Genomic DNA, 12064 nt, shown 5'->3' with positions numbered 1-12064 from the left:
GCTTTTGGATAGCTGGAGTGAAGATAAAATGATTTAAAATGTGCCCGTTATTTGTAATGGGAATGAATGTCATGTATTTCAGACAAATAAAGGGGTATCAAGTTTAAGGGGGTTTCCTTTATTTTCACATAAAGTTTAGTCGAGAATTAGAATATCGCGAAATAAACATTTTATAAGTATTGCCGTATTTTGTGAAGAATTCACATACAAAAAAATTGATAAGTATTTGAATTTCAAGATCAAGTATGAAAACGTGTTTTTGGGCGATTCCTCGTAAAAAGCTTAAGTTAAAATATTATATATTAATAACATATTTTTTTATTCCTACCATTTTTTCCTTTTTAACGTAATAAAGTAATTTTATTCATCTTTACATTAACTCTAGCAGACTGTTAAATAAGAATCGTGTTCAGTGAGATGCGAAATACATTTTCTCCATATTATATAACATTGTTGAATATTTCTTTACAAATATATTGTGATCATAAAATATATTATATTTGAGAGACGAGTGGAACAGTGGTTAGTGCCTTTGACTTGTTTACTCTTGAGGTACAAATGACATGACAATTAATAAGGTGTAATAAATGTTAGGTGTCAAGGTTTTAAATCCATACTAGTCCATACTAATATTAAAAATGCGAAAGTAACTCTGTCTGTCTGACTCAATCACGCCTTAACTATTGAACCAATTTGCATGAAATTTGGTATAGAGATATTTTAATACTCGAGAAAGGACATAGGATAGGTTTTATCCCGGAAATCCCAGGGGAACGGGAACTATGCGGGTTTTTAATTGACTATGCGGGCGATGCCGCGGGCGGAAAGCTAGTAAAAAAAATTGAAATAAAGAAATCATTTGTAATATTTTCCCTAGGTAGACATTAGGTAGGTATATTTTAAAGATATCGGGGCATGAAATTTTATTAAAAATGTTAACTAATTGAATCCCATATGAAGTAAAATCTTGCGTCACAAAATGTTTGGAATTAAACTTTTAAAATACAGTATGTTGATAAAATTTTCTTTAAACCCTTACAATTTCCTACATTGACAACAATCTATTTCTTCTAGCAAAACATTAACCTTTTATTAATAACAAAATATGGTATATTTTATCTCAATGATTGACCACCATTTTCTATTTTATTGCAATGAAACCGCACGAAATCTCAGCGGAATATCTATAAATTTAAAATCCCATTTCACCATACCTAAAGTACCTAGGTACTAGTAGGAGCACTTGATAACAACTACACGTCGCGTACAAAACTCTGAAAGTCGGTAAGCTTGTCGTAAAGATTGCCACTAGCGCTATTAAAGGAGATTTTCATTATATTTATCAACTTTTACCACACATAATATAAGAAGCTTATAACCGTACATTAATAATTATGCTATTAAACTAGCAGTTTGTCCCGGCTTCACCCGGATTGAGCTGAAAATAGCTTATGTAACTCCTAAATACGTTTCTGTTATTGATAAAAAAGACCTGATCGTATCAGTAAACTTAACGTTAAACATAAAAATGAAAATAACTTAAATTTATAATAATATAGATATTTTGTGCAAACAATTTTTTAAATGCGTTTCAAATAATTATGTTTAATAGCCGTTTTAAAGGAATATTGTTTTATTATTTTTTTGTATATGTAATAAAGGAAATAAGAGTGCACGAGTTGTGTAGTTAAGAGATACTATTTTACACTCTCTTTCTCAATGTCTGAAGCGTTTGAATTTATAAAACGACAGTGATCTTTATTGACTTGCGATACAGTGTTATAAATAAGATCGTGAAAAATATTTTATATTCGCAAGCAACTTTGTTATATTATACGGGCATGCTTGTAAAATGATAAAATATTTCTCAAGCCAAGTTCATACGAACTGAAGAGACATTTAACCAGTATTGTAAACAAACATACAGTTACACAGAAGATTAATTGTATAGTTTTGTAAATAACTAGCTTACCGCCCGCGGATTCGCTTTGTCTAAAACCTAATAAATTATACCCTAACACTAAAACCTTTCTCCTAAATCAATCTATCTATTAAAAAAACCGCATCAAAATCCGTTGCGTAGTTTTAAAGATTTAAGCATACAAAGGGACATAGGGACAGAGAAGGCGACTTTGTTTTATACTATGTAGTGAAGAATCAGAGATTTCAAACTTAGTTAGGTCTCACACAATAAATTAAAGTGTTGTATTTAAAATAAGACCGAGAATTACTAATCTCTCATGAAATGAAAATGTTTATGATTCCAATTTATTTTCTACAAGCTTTTTCCCAAACTAAATATTTTTGAAGTGAAACTTCTTTATCGGGGTTGGAAAAAAATTTAGTGACATATTTTCGTTACGCGTTACATTTTTCCGTTACGCGCCATCTTTTTCTTATCCCTACCACGCGTGATTACGTATTTCTATGAAGTTGCATATAGTAATTTTTTTTTAAAATAAGGTCATAAAGAAGTTTCACTTTTTACGTGTGTAGTGTGTACACTATAGTACCTACACGCACACATATTTTAAATACGAATCAGTAGTTTCTGAGATTAGCACCTGCAAAGAAACAAACATTGTAGGCTCTTTGTTATAATTTAGAAGTATAGACTTATTTAAAACAATTCCTCATAATATTATATCAATACTAGCTTTCCACCTGCGCCTGCGGCTTCGTCCGCGTTTTCAAAGAAAAACCCGCATAGTTCCCGTTCCCGTGGGATTTCCGGGATAAAACCTATCCCTTGTGTTAATCCAAGTTACCCTCTATCTGGGTGCTAAATTTCATTGTAATCGGTTCAGTAGTATTTGCGTGAAAGAGTAACAAACACATACACATCCTCACAAACTTTCACATTTATAATATTAGTAGGATAGGATAAAGCACGAGTTAATAAATACCCTTCTATTCTTTATAATGACTCTATGTATGTTTTATTTAATTTAAACCTTATTTTCCTCGACCTGTAGAAGTTAAGCTTATTTAGTCGTATATTCAACAGCTAAATAGCCCATTGAAACCACACGCAGTGTTAAAATGTGATTAAACTTAACAATGGCGAGGTAATTGCCAATTAAGAACTGTACAGCTCACATAATTATTGTTTATATTATATTTTGTTCTGAAATATCAGAGGTATATCTTTATGTATTTTGATAGGATTTTAGTATAAAGTACATGCTATTAATTTCATAAGTTATATATATCGTTTATATATCGTTTATTTCTTATTCTTTCATAGACATAAACATGGACATATTCAATACAGTTTTGTTCACAATTAAAAAGTATAAGTGGCACCCGTTTTAGGCTTAGTTCGAAGAACTAGCCTGTATATACAGGCACCAGCTTCTCCCTAAGTCATTTGAACTTTTATAAAACAAAAAACTTGAAAAGTGAGCTAGTTAGATATATAAATGGTATGTGCAAGCATATTATACAAATATGATTATTAAATAAATATAAAATTTTAAATTTATGAGTAATGTGTGTGTGTGTGTGTGTGTGTGTAGGTGTGTGTGGGTGTGTGTATATGTGTGTCAAAATAAAGTAAATATATCAAATAAATTACAAATAAAAAAGAGAATAAATAAAAATCAAGCGAAGTTTTATTCAACCTGTTAAAAACGCTGAAAATATGAAATAAATTGAGGATAGGTATTGTAAAATTCTGGCATAAATCGATTGTAAGACATTCTGTCTCGAAAAATAAAATAATTATATTTAAGAGTATTTTTATGCACGAAGAAAAACATATTATGCTACAACTTGAGTAAAAAAGAAAAGTTCAATAGTCAGTTAGAATGGACATTTCAAGAATTGGTGTCATGTAATAATATAAAGCGTAACATGCTTTATTTCGTCTTTAGGAACTTTGCTATAAAAATTGGAAAGTGCTACTTTGTCAATAAACAAATAATTTGTATTTGTATTATTATGCATCAAATTCAGAACGAGATTCTAAAGATATCAAAACTACACAAAACCTCGATGTCTGAAAATGTTCTATTTTAACTTTTATCTCTGGCAGTTGAAAAGTTTATATTGGGGTCGGCTGTCGAATAATTTTAATATGAACTTTGATTCACTGTTTCCCTGACGAATTGTAGTAAGATGCAAAGAATGTATTTAGATGTAGCTCTTTGTTATTACATATTTTTGTTAAAAATTGTATGATTTTAAGTATTTCTCTCATCATTCAAAATGATAATATTTTAACGAATCCAATAGGTATTAGGTATATACATTTGAAAACACCTCTAACAAATTCTATTGTATTAAAAAAAAACATTTGTGTTACATTTTTACCTTTTTATACCTCCTTTTTTGCGATATTCCAAAAGCAATGAAATTCCTTGCTTTTGTTTAACCATTGTAAGCTTATGTTTCACATAAAATATACTGAGGTACCCTTCTTTATGCTAATAATTTCATCTTAGAATCTTTTGTATGTTCTACTTAAGCTGGAAGCAAAATGGAATATGAAGGAATATGAATTATGAAGTTATAATTCAAGAGATAGTGCATAGTGGATGTAAGGAAGTCAATATATGGGTCTATGGAAACTAGAGATATTATAAGTACATACATGGATAACTTCTCGCTTCATTAAAACAATATTGGTTAGCAATATATAGGACATAGGTAATTCAAGATCTTTCTGCTAAGCTTTTAGGAATTATTAAAAATGCCTGATGATTAATTAACTAAAGATATTTGAAATTTTTAATGCAACGTATGAATACATCCAGTATTTTACTTTTATCAATCGTATAATATTATGTTTGTTAACAAAATAAAATAAATGTATCTCACAGACCTTGTCCACTATGGGAAAAACGGGAATATTGTGTAAAATAAAAATTTAATGTGTCATTGTAGGTGTCTCTGACTTTTTACTACATTTTCTCAGCACTATCTTGAAAAAAATGTAAGTATTTATAAAATGGGAATTAATTGTAATTAAGTTTATCGAACTTGTGATTTTAAAAACAAAAGCTTAAAAATAACACATTCTTATGTTCACATTAAATCGTCCCACATACAAGTAAAACGTTAAGCCATTTCAATCTAACGACTCTATTACTTCTGGTTTTAAAAAACGAGGCTCTAGTCTAAACAAAGCACTCCACAAGCTTTCATAGCTTTAAAAATATTGTAAAAATTCTCATATTATACTAAACTGCAGATGCTACAGCTTGACATTTTTATGAAACAATTTAAAAATTTAAAGTAGCCGAGAAACTCTTTGTATATTATAATGACTTTCTACAAATTTTAGCTGTATCTCTTTAGTTCTTTCTAATTGTCAAAAATGAATCTTTATGAGGTCTTTTTCTTTGTGTATGTGCTTTCCAATCGTTTATTTATGCAACTACCTTACTTGGAATTTAAAAATTTCGACAGGTAAAATAATACTAAAAGTAGGTGATCCTTTTAAATGACTGTAATAATTTTTCGTATCTTCACGTTTTGTGAATGTGAATGTGAATGTGATTGTGCATGCGAATGCGAATGCGAATGCGAATGCGAATATGAATGTGAATGTGAATCGGATATGACGATAAAATATTTTCTAATATTGTATAATTTTTCCGTTATTTTCGTACATGAAAAGTTAATTAAAATTATTTTCTTTAATCTATTACTTAGTATTAGTTACTATGTAGTGTGTAAGCCAACGTGTAAGTGTGTAGAATGTTCTTTTTTGGGGTTTTAAAAATAAGTACTTAGTAATAAGTTGATGCTTTTGCATTAAATTCGATCGCTCGGGCGGGTCACGAGTGGCTGAATTGGTCAGGCATCCGCCCCGTAATGGCGCGAAAGGATGCGGGTTCGAGTCCCGCCTCGTGATCGAATTTTTTCTATTCTTTATAAATTTATATTTATGAAGCATTTGAATGCCATAAAACCAAAAATATAAATTCAACCATCTTCTTTTCATAACACAAGCGAAAGCTTAGTATGGCATCAGATCGTGCCGTGTGTGGAAATTTATTTATATATGACTAGCTTTCCGCCCGCGGTTTCACCCGCGTTTTGAAAGAAAAAACCGCATAGTTCCCGTTCCCGTGAGATTTCCGGGATTGCGTCATTTTCCCGGGATAAAAAGAAGCCTATGTCCTTTCTCGGGTATCAAAATATCTCCATACCAAATTTCATGCAAATTGGTTCAGTAGTTTAGCCGTGATTGAGTAACAGACAGACAGACAGAGTTACTTTCGCATTTATAATATTAGTATGGATTTTAAAATATAATTATCGCTTCCACTATCCCACTAGACATTAAACCATCCAATGTTAACCCTAAATAGACAACAATCCAAAAGGCTTTCTTAAGCAAATTACGCCCCAAATTCAACAGACATTCATGGACCATTAACACATAGCATTGTATAGTAAATAGTTAAATAATTTGTGTTTATTATCCATAGATACTATGTGTGAAATATAGACTGATAAATTATATAAAACTAGCTTTCCACCCGCGGCATCGCCCACGCAGTCAAAGAAAAACCCGCATAGTTCCCGTTCCCGAGGGATTTCTGGGATAAAACCTATCCTATGTCCTTTCTCGGGTATCAAAATATCTCTATACCAAATTTCATGCAAATTGGTTCACTAGTTAAGGCGTGATTGAGTAACAGACAGAGTAACTTTCGCATTTATAATATTAAGTATGGATATGCGATTAAAAAAGAGCGTATCAATCACATGTGTCAGAAGTGAAACTTCTTTCATAAGATTCAACGATTACAAAACAATCGATTTGCTCCATGACATGACGGCATTGCCGTTACGCGACCTTGAAATTTTACTCTCAACGCGCGTAAAGAAGTTTCACTTCAATAAAAGAATAGCACCATGATCAAGTTAGAATTTACATCCTCGCTAATATTAAAAATGCGAAAATCTGTCTGTTTGTCTTTCTATCACACAGCATCAGCGATTTTATGTTTGATTTATGTCTCTGCGAAAAATCTCAGCCCTCTACGAATTTTCTTTTATTACGCGGGCGAAGCCGCGTGCGAAATGCTAGTATTTAATATAGTTTTACGATAACTGTATACGTCATATTTTATTAATTATAAGACTATTAATTATTATTTTCTTATCAAAGATATATTATGTAAATATGTTGTTGGTAAATGTATTTTCTCTCTTTCATTCTTAAGAAACATGCAATTTCTTTGAAAAATGTTTATTCCCTTTTAGTAATTAAATAAAGTTGCTTCAGTAATTAAAACTAAAACGAATAGAACAAAACGCTTGAAACTCATCAAAGAAATTCATTTGGAAGATCCTTTGAATACATAAAGAAGTCTTCGCAAATGCAGTTGGAATGCTTGCTTGTTCTTTTAGATATAAATTAAAAATAGTAAACTATTTATGAGTCCTTGGTTTTATTTTTCTTTATTTAGCTACATAACTACATTGGCTAGTTTAAAAATTCACAAATGCATAATCCAGGAACAGGAATAAAATTGTTGTTAATTTAAAGTTTAAAATAATCATGGTATGATCAATTTGTAATACAATACAATGGTTACAAAATATGATTTGATTCATAAAAAATATCGTTAACATTTTACGTAAGAAGCCAGATTTCGCCCGCGGCTCCGGCCTTAGGGTCAACTCACACCAAAAGAGCGGCGAAGCGCAGCGAAGCGGAGCGCAGTTTCAGTGCCATATGAATTTTAACTTTATTTTCATTACTATACTACTTATTATCGCATGAGAAACTCGAACGAGTCGCGCGGATGCCCGCGGCGCGGCGCCGCGGCCGCTGGAATTCCGCGGAATTCCAGCGGCGCCGCGGGCTCGAGTTTCTCAGGCGATAATAAGTTTTATAGTAATGACAATAAAGTAAAAATTCATATGACACGGAAACTGCGCTCCGCTTCGCTGCGCTTCGCCGCTCTTTTGGTGTGAGTTGACCCTAATGTCTAAAACTTATATGAAAACCTTCCTCTCTAACCACTCTATCTATTAAATAACCGCATCAAAATCCGTTGCGTAGTTTTAAGGATCTAAACAATAAACATACATAGAGACAGACAGACGACGGGAAGCGACTTAGTTTTATAATATTACTAGCGGTCCGCCCCGGCTTCGCCCGTGGTACATATTAACGTTTTCTCTACATAAGAACCATCCTCGTACTTCAAGGAATATAATAAAAAAAGAATTATCGAAATCGGTTCAGCCGTTCTCGAGTTATGGAATTACAACGAAAAGTGGCATTGATTTTTATATATTAGATGTAGAGATAAACAAACAAACAGTTATTAGGTTTAATGCAAAACTACAGCTATCTATTTAGATAATCGGTTGTTAGTCTACCTGAATATACACTCATTGATTTAAATGACCCTTGGGAGTATTATATAAATTGCTAAATGTATAGCATTAATTTAGCCAAAGTAAATTAATGTCCTATTCATAGGGCACTAGAGTATTGGATAGCTTAAATGATGCTATTTTGTTCAAATTGGTATAAGAATATTGTCGGATAATATTATGTTCTTTGTATTATTAAATTGTTTTTGTTTATAAAATATAAACTAATTATGTACTATTTTAAAATGAAAATATTTAGTCTCTTGCAAATATACTGTACCCATAATTTACAGTTTCAATTTTAATTTTAGTTTCAGTTTGATTCTTAATTTATGCTGCACCAAAAGGAATAAAATCCTAAAACCTTTAGGTAATATAATATTCCACCCGACAAAATCAATTATGAAATCGATATCACGAAAAACATAATATTCTACCAAAAGCCTTCCTTTTGAAACCAGTTATGTGAATTTTTTACTAGGAAAAAAGATGTCGTACTCCGTAAATATATTTTAAGGAAAATAAATATTTCAGCTTCGCGTCCGTATCAAATATTTTTGCACAGTAATATGAGACGTGCAAGCAATTTATTTTGCGTAAACAATTTTTATTTTCACAAAATAAACGATGGATGCCTTGACACGACACTCTATCGAAACCTTTACGGAAGCAAAAAATATACCTTGTAATAAATATAATATGTTTTCTGCTTGTATATTTCTATATTTTTACACAATTTTTTTTTTGGGAGTAGAAGTACATTTCATTCTTTAGAGAGAGACAGACAGAGAACCACACGCACGCCGCGGCCGCACGGCTTACAACCTGTGCTTACAACTCTAGCAAAAAGTGTCGTAACAACTTTTCGTAAGAATTTTTTCCGTCTAGCCCGCTTTCACAACGCGCGATACGGAACTTCGTTCCAAATAGTAGCTAAAAAAACAACTCATTTATCATGATTATAGACCTCCGTTCACATAAGTAGGTACATATCACTGATATTATTTCAAGTAATATAGGAATTTACATCAGAGTCTAGCATTTTACCCTTCCCCGGGGGCCGTGGGTATCTTTTGAAGATTTCCCCACTATAAAAAAAGGCTCTAAATAAAACATTCTAAGTCTAATCCATTTCAATCTATTCCTAGGAGCTCTAAAATATACATGAAAGCAATTTCGCGAGCTTTCACTAAACTCGAATGGAGGAATAATATTCCGAGGTGAAAATGATTTACATTATAAACGATGCAGTCGAGATGTGCTGATGAAGATCAACTTACTGTACTCGTGTCTATATACTAGCTTTTCGCCTGCAGCTTCGCCCGTGTAGTCAAGGAAATCACGCACAGTTCCCGCTCCCGTGGGATTTTCGTGATAAAACTATCCTGTGTGAATTCATGTTATCCTCTATGTGTTTGCCGAATTTCATGAAAATTGGTTCAACAGTAAACAAAAAGTTAATTATTATGAGCTCGATTAGTTAGTTTTATCTTTTTAATTTATGTTATAATACGACTCAAAACGTAATGCCCTGATGATGAATTAATTAAATGAATATCATTATAATTATATAATGTCTAACTATGCTGCCAAAAACAATAAAACAAGTTGCTGCTAACAAATTAAGCTTAAGTTGATGAGTTTTATTTAGGTTGCTTTATGTCCAATTTATTTTTTGTCACACGAACATGAACAAAAAACATAACAATTGATATCTATCGAAATAATATCTCGTTAATTACGCCTTTCATAATTTTCTTGTTTTATTTTCCTTATATTTTAGCTCTATTAAATTCAAAAAATGTACCTATACCTTTATACAATTAGAATCTACTTTCCTAATACCCAATCCAAAAATCCAGAACTACTGAAGAAGTTACCCATTACAAATTCCTTACAGAAACCGCATTACCAACTTCAATTACCTCTAATTATAACCAAGCTACAGTGCAGTAATTGCATAAATTATTCACGGATTCAAAGTGACGCGTTGAGTTGGGATTCGGAACTTGTAAAGTGAGGTCACGATTTACATGCCACGCCTTTAAGTTAAAGATGATGGGTTTAGAGCGAAAAATAAAAGATGAATGTTTTCGTACTCTAAGGTGATTTATTCGGCGACTAGTGAGTACAATTTCTTCTCTTCTTCTTTTTTTCAAATGGCGACTCCCGATCCTACTTAGGATGAATTCTGCCAATATTATATCAAGTTTTGAATAGATGGTCAGTTCGAACTTACGAGATGCGAATGGACGAGTTATTAAGTCTTGTACATCATATTATGTCAAGCTTGATAAACGTCACCTTTGACAGATTATTATACAATATTGTGTTACTTTTACACGCTTCAACAAAAGACTTGTGTTATTTAATGGTATTGAACTTTATAAAGGAACAGTGGACAATAATAAGAAACTAGATATTTTCTGCGCGTACAGAGATTCTTTGGAATAAAGTGGATAGGTACGTTTGTAATATTCATGCGTAAAAATAATTTGATTATTTATTATTATAATCAAAACTGTAAATCTCATGAAATAGTAGGAATAATCTAAACACGAGTCGTATAGAAAGAAAACGCAAGGAACCAAGAGAATCAGTGGCAAGATAAAAATCTATAATTAAAGAACAACGCATAAAAATTAATAAACTTACCCATAATTTTCCAAATTACGAAAACATATAGGAAAACCTGTCCATATTCAATATTTATAAGTATTTAATGCTAAAATAGAGAATGCATAAGTGATAGGTAGTTAGAGTTACTTACCTGAATTCATAAAATTCGTAAAATATTATCTAAATAATCACATCATTACCTTCAAAGAAAATTCTCATTCAACCTTTGTCTTCAATTACAGTTAGAGGGCAGACAATATCGCTCCAAAAATATTACTTTCCCATCTCAAGATGGTGAACATTTTTCAAACGAATGAAAACAAAATACTTATCATAATTTATTAAGATAAGTTGTTCTTACGGTATGAGTCTGGATAAGACTCATTTTATGGGCCGTCTTCACAATGGGCAGTGTTGGGCGAGTAAAGGCAATCACGATAGTGTAGACTGTAGAGGGCCTAAAATGATTGGCTATCATGTAGGTGTTTATTTATAATCGCCGTAATGGCGGCAAACATCAACGATCATTTGTTGGGCCAACGCTGCCAATTGTAAAGAGGGCCCATTAGGTAAACAAGCTGCTTCGATAAGCAGAAGTGGTAGATAGTGCTAATTGGATAGGCTTCATTTGGTAATGTAATTGGGCCGTTTAGAAGGAACCATTTCATTGTTATTCTACTTTTCTTACGTTTCTTGCGAATATAAAATGTCGCTTCTGTTTGCACAAAAACTGAAGATGTGTCTTTGACATAATATAAAGTAGGTATTATTCTTTAGCGTGTGACGTTTCTTTCAGTTTGTTAATTCAAAACTAAATGCTAACTTAATGCTAAATAATGTAATGTAACTCGGTGATAAATATAGAGAATAAATGTAGCTATCTGCTAGTGACAATATCGTGAAATCTTTTTAACTATTACTACAGCCTGTAATTGAACAAAAAATTAAAAAAAGGCTAAACGACACTACAGAATTTTCCTATGTATAAAGCGACCCAAAAAATAAGGCAATCAATGAGACATGTAAATATTTTTCAAATCTCGCTACACACTCACAAGTACCATATGTGATAAGTATTTTTTTTATATAAGTAGCGTTA

The sequence above is a fragment of the Colias croceus genome, chromosome 6 (assembly GCF_905220415.1).
Source record: "Colias croceus chromosome 6, ilColCroc2.1".
NCBI lineage: Eukaryota > Metazoa > Arthropoda > Insecta > Lepidoptera > Pieridae > Colias > Colias croceus.
Note: the sequence above shows the minus strand (reverse complement) of the source record.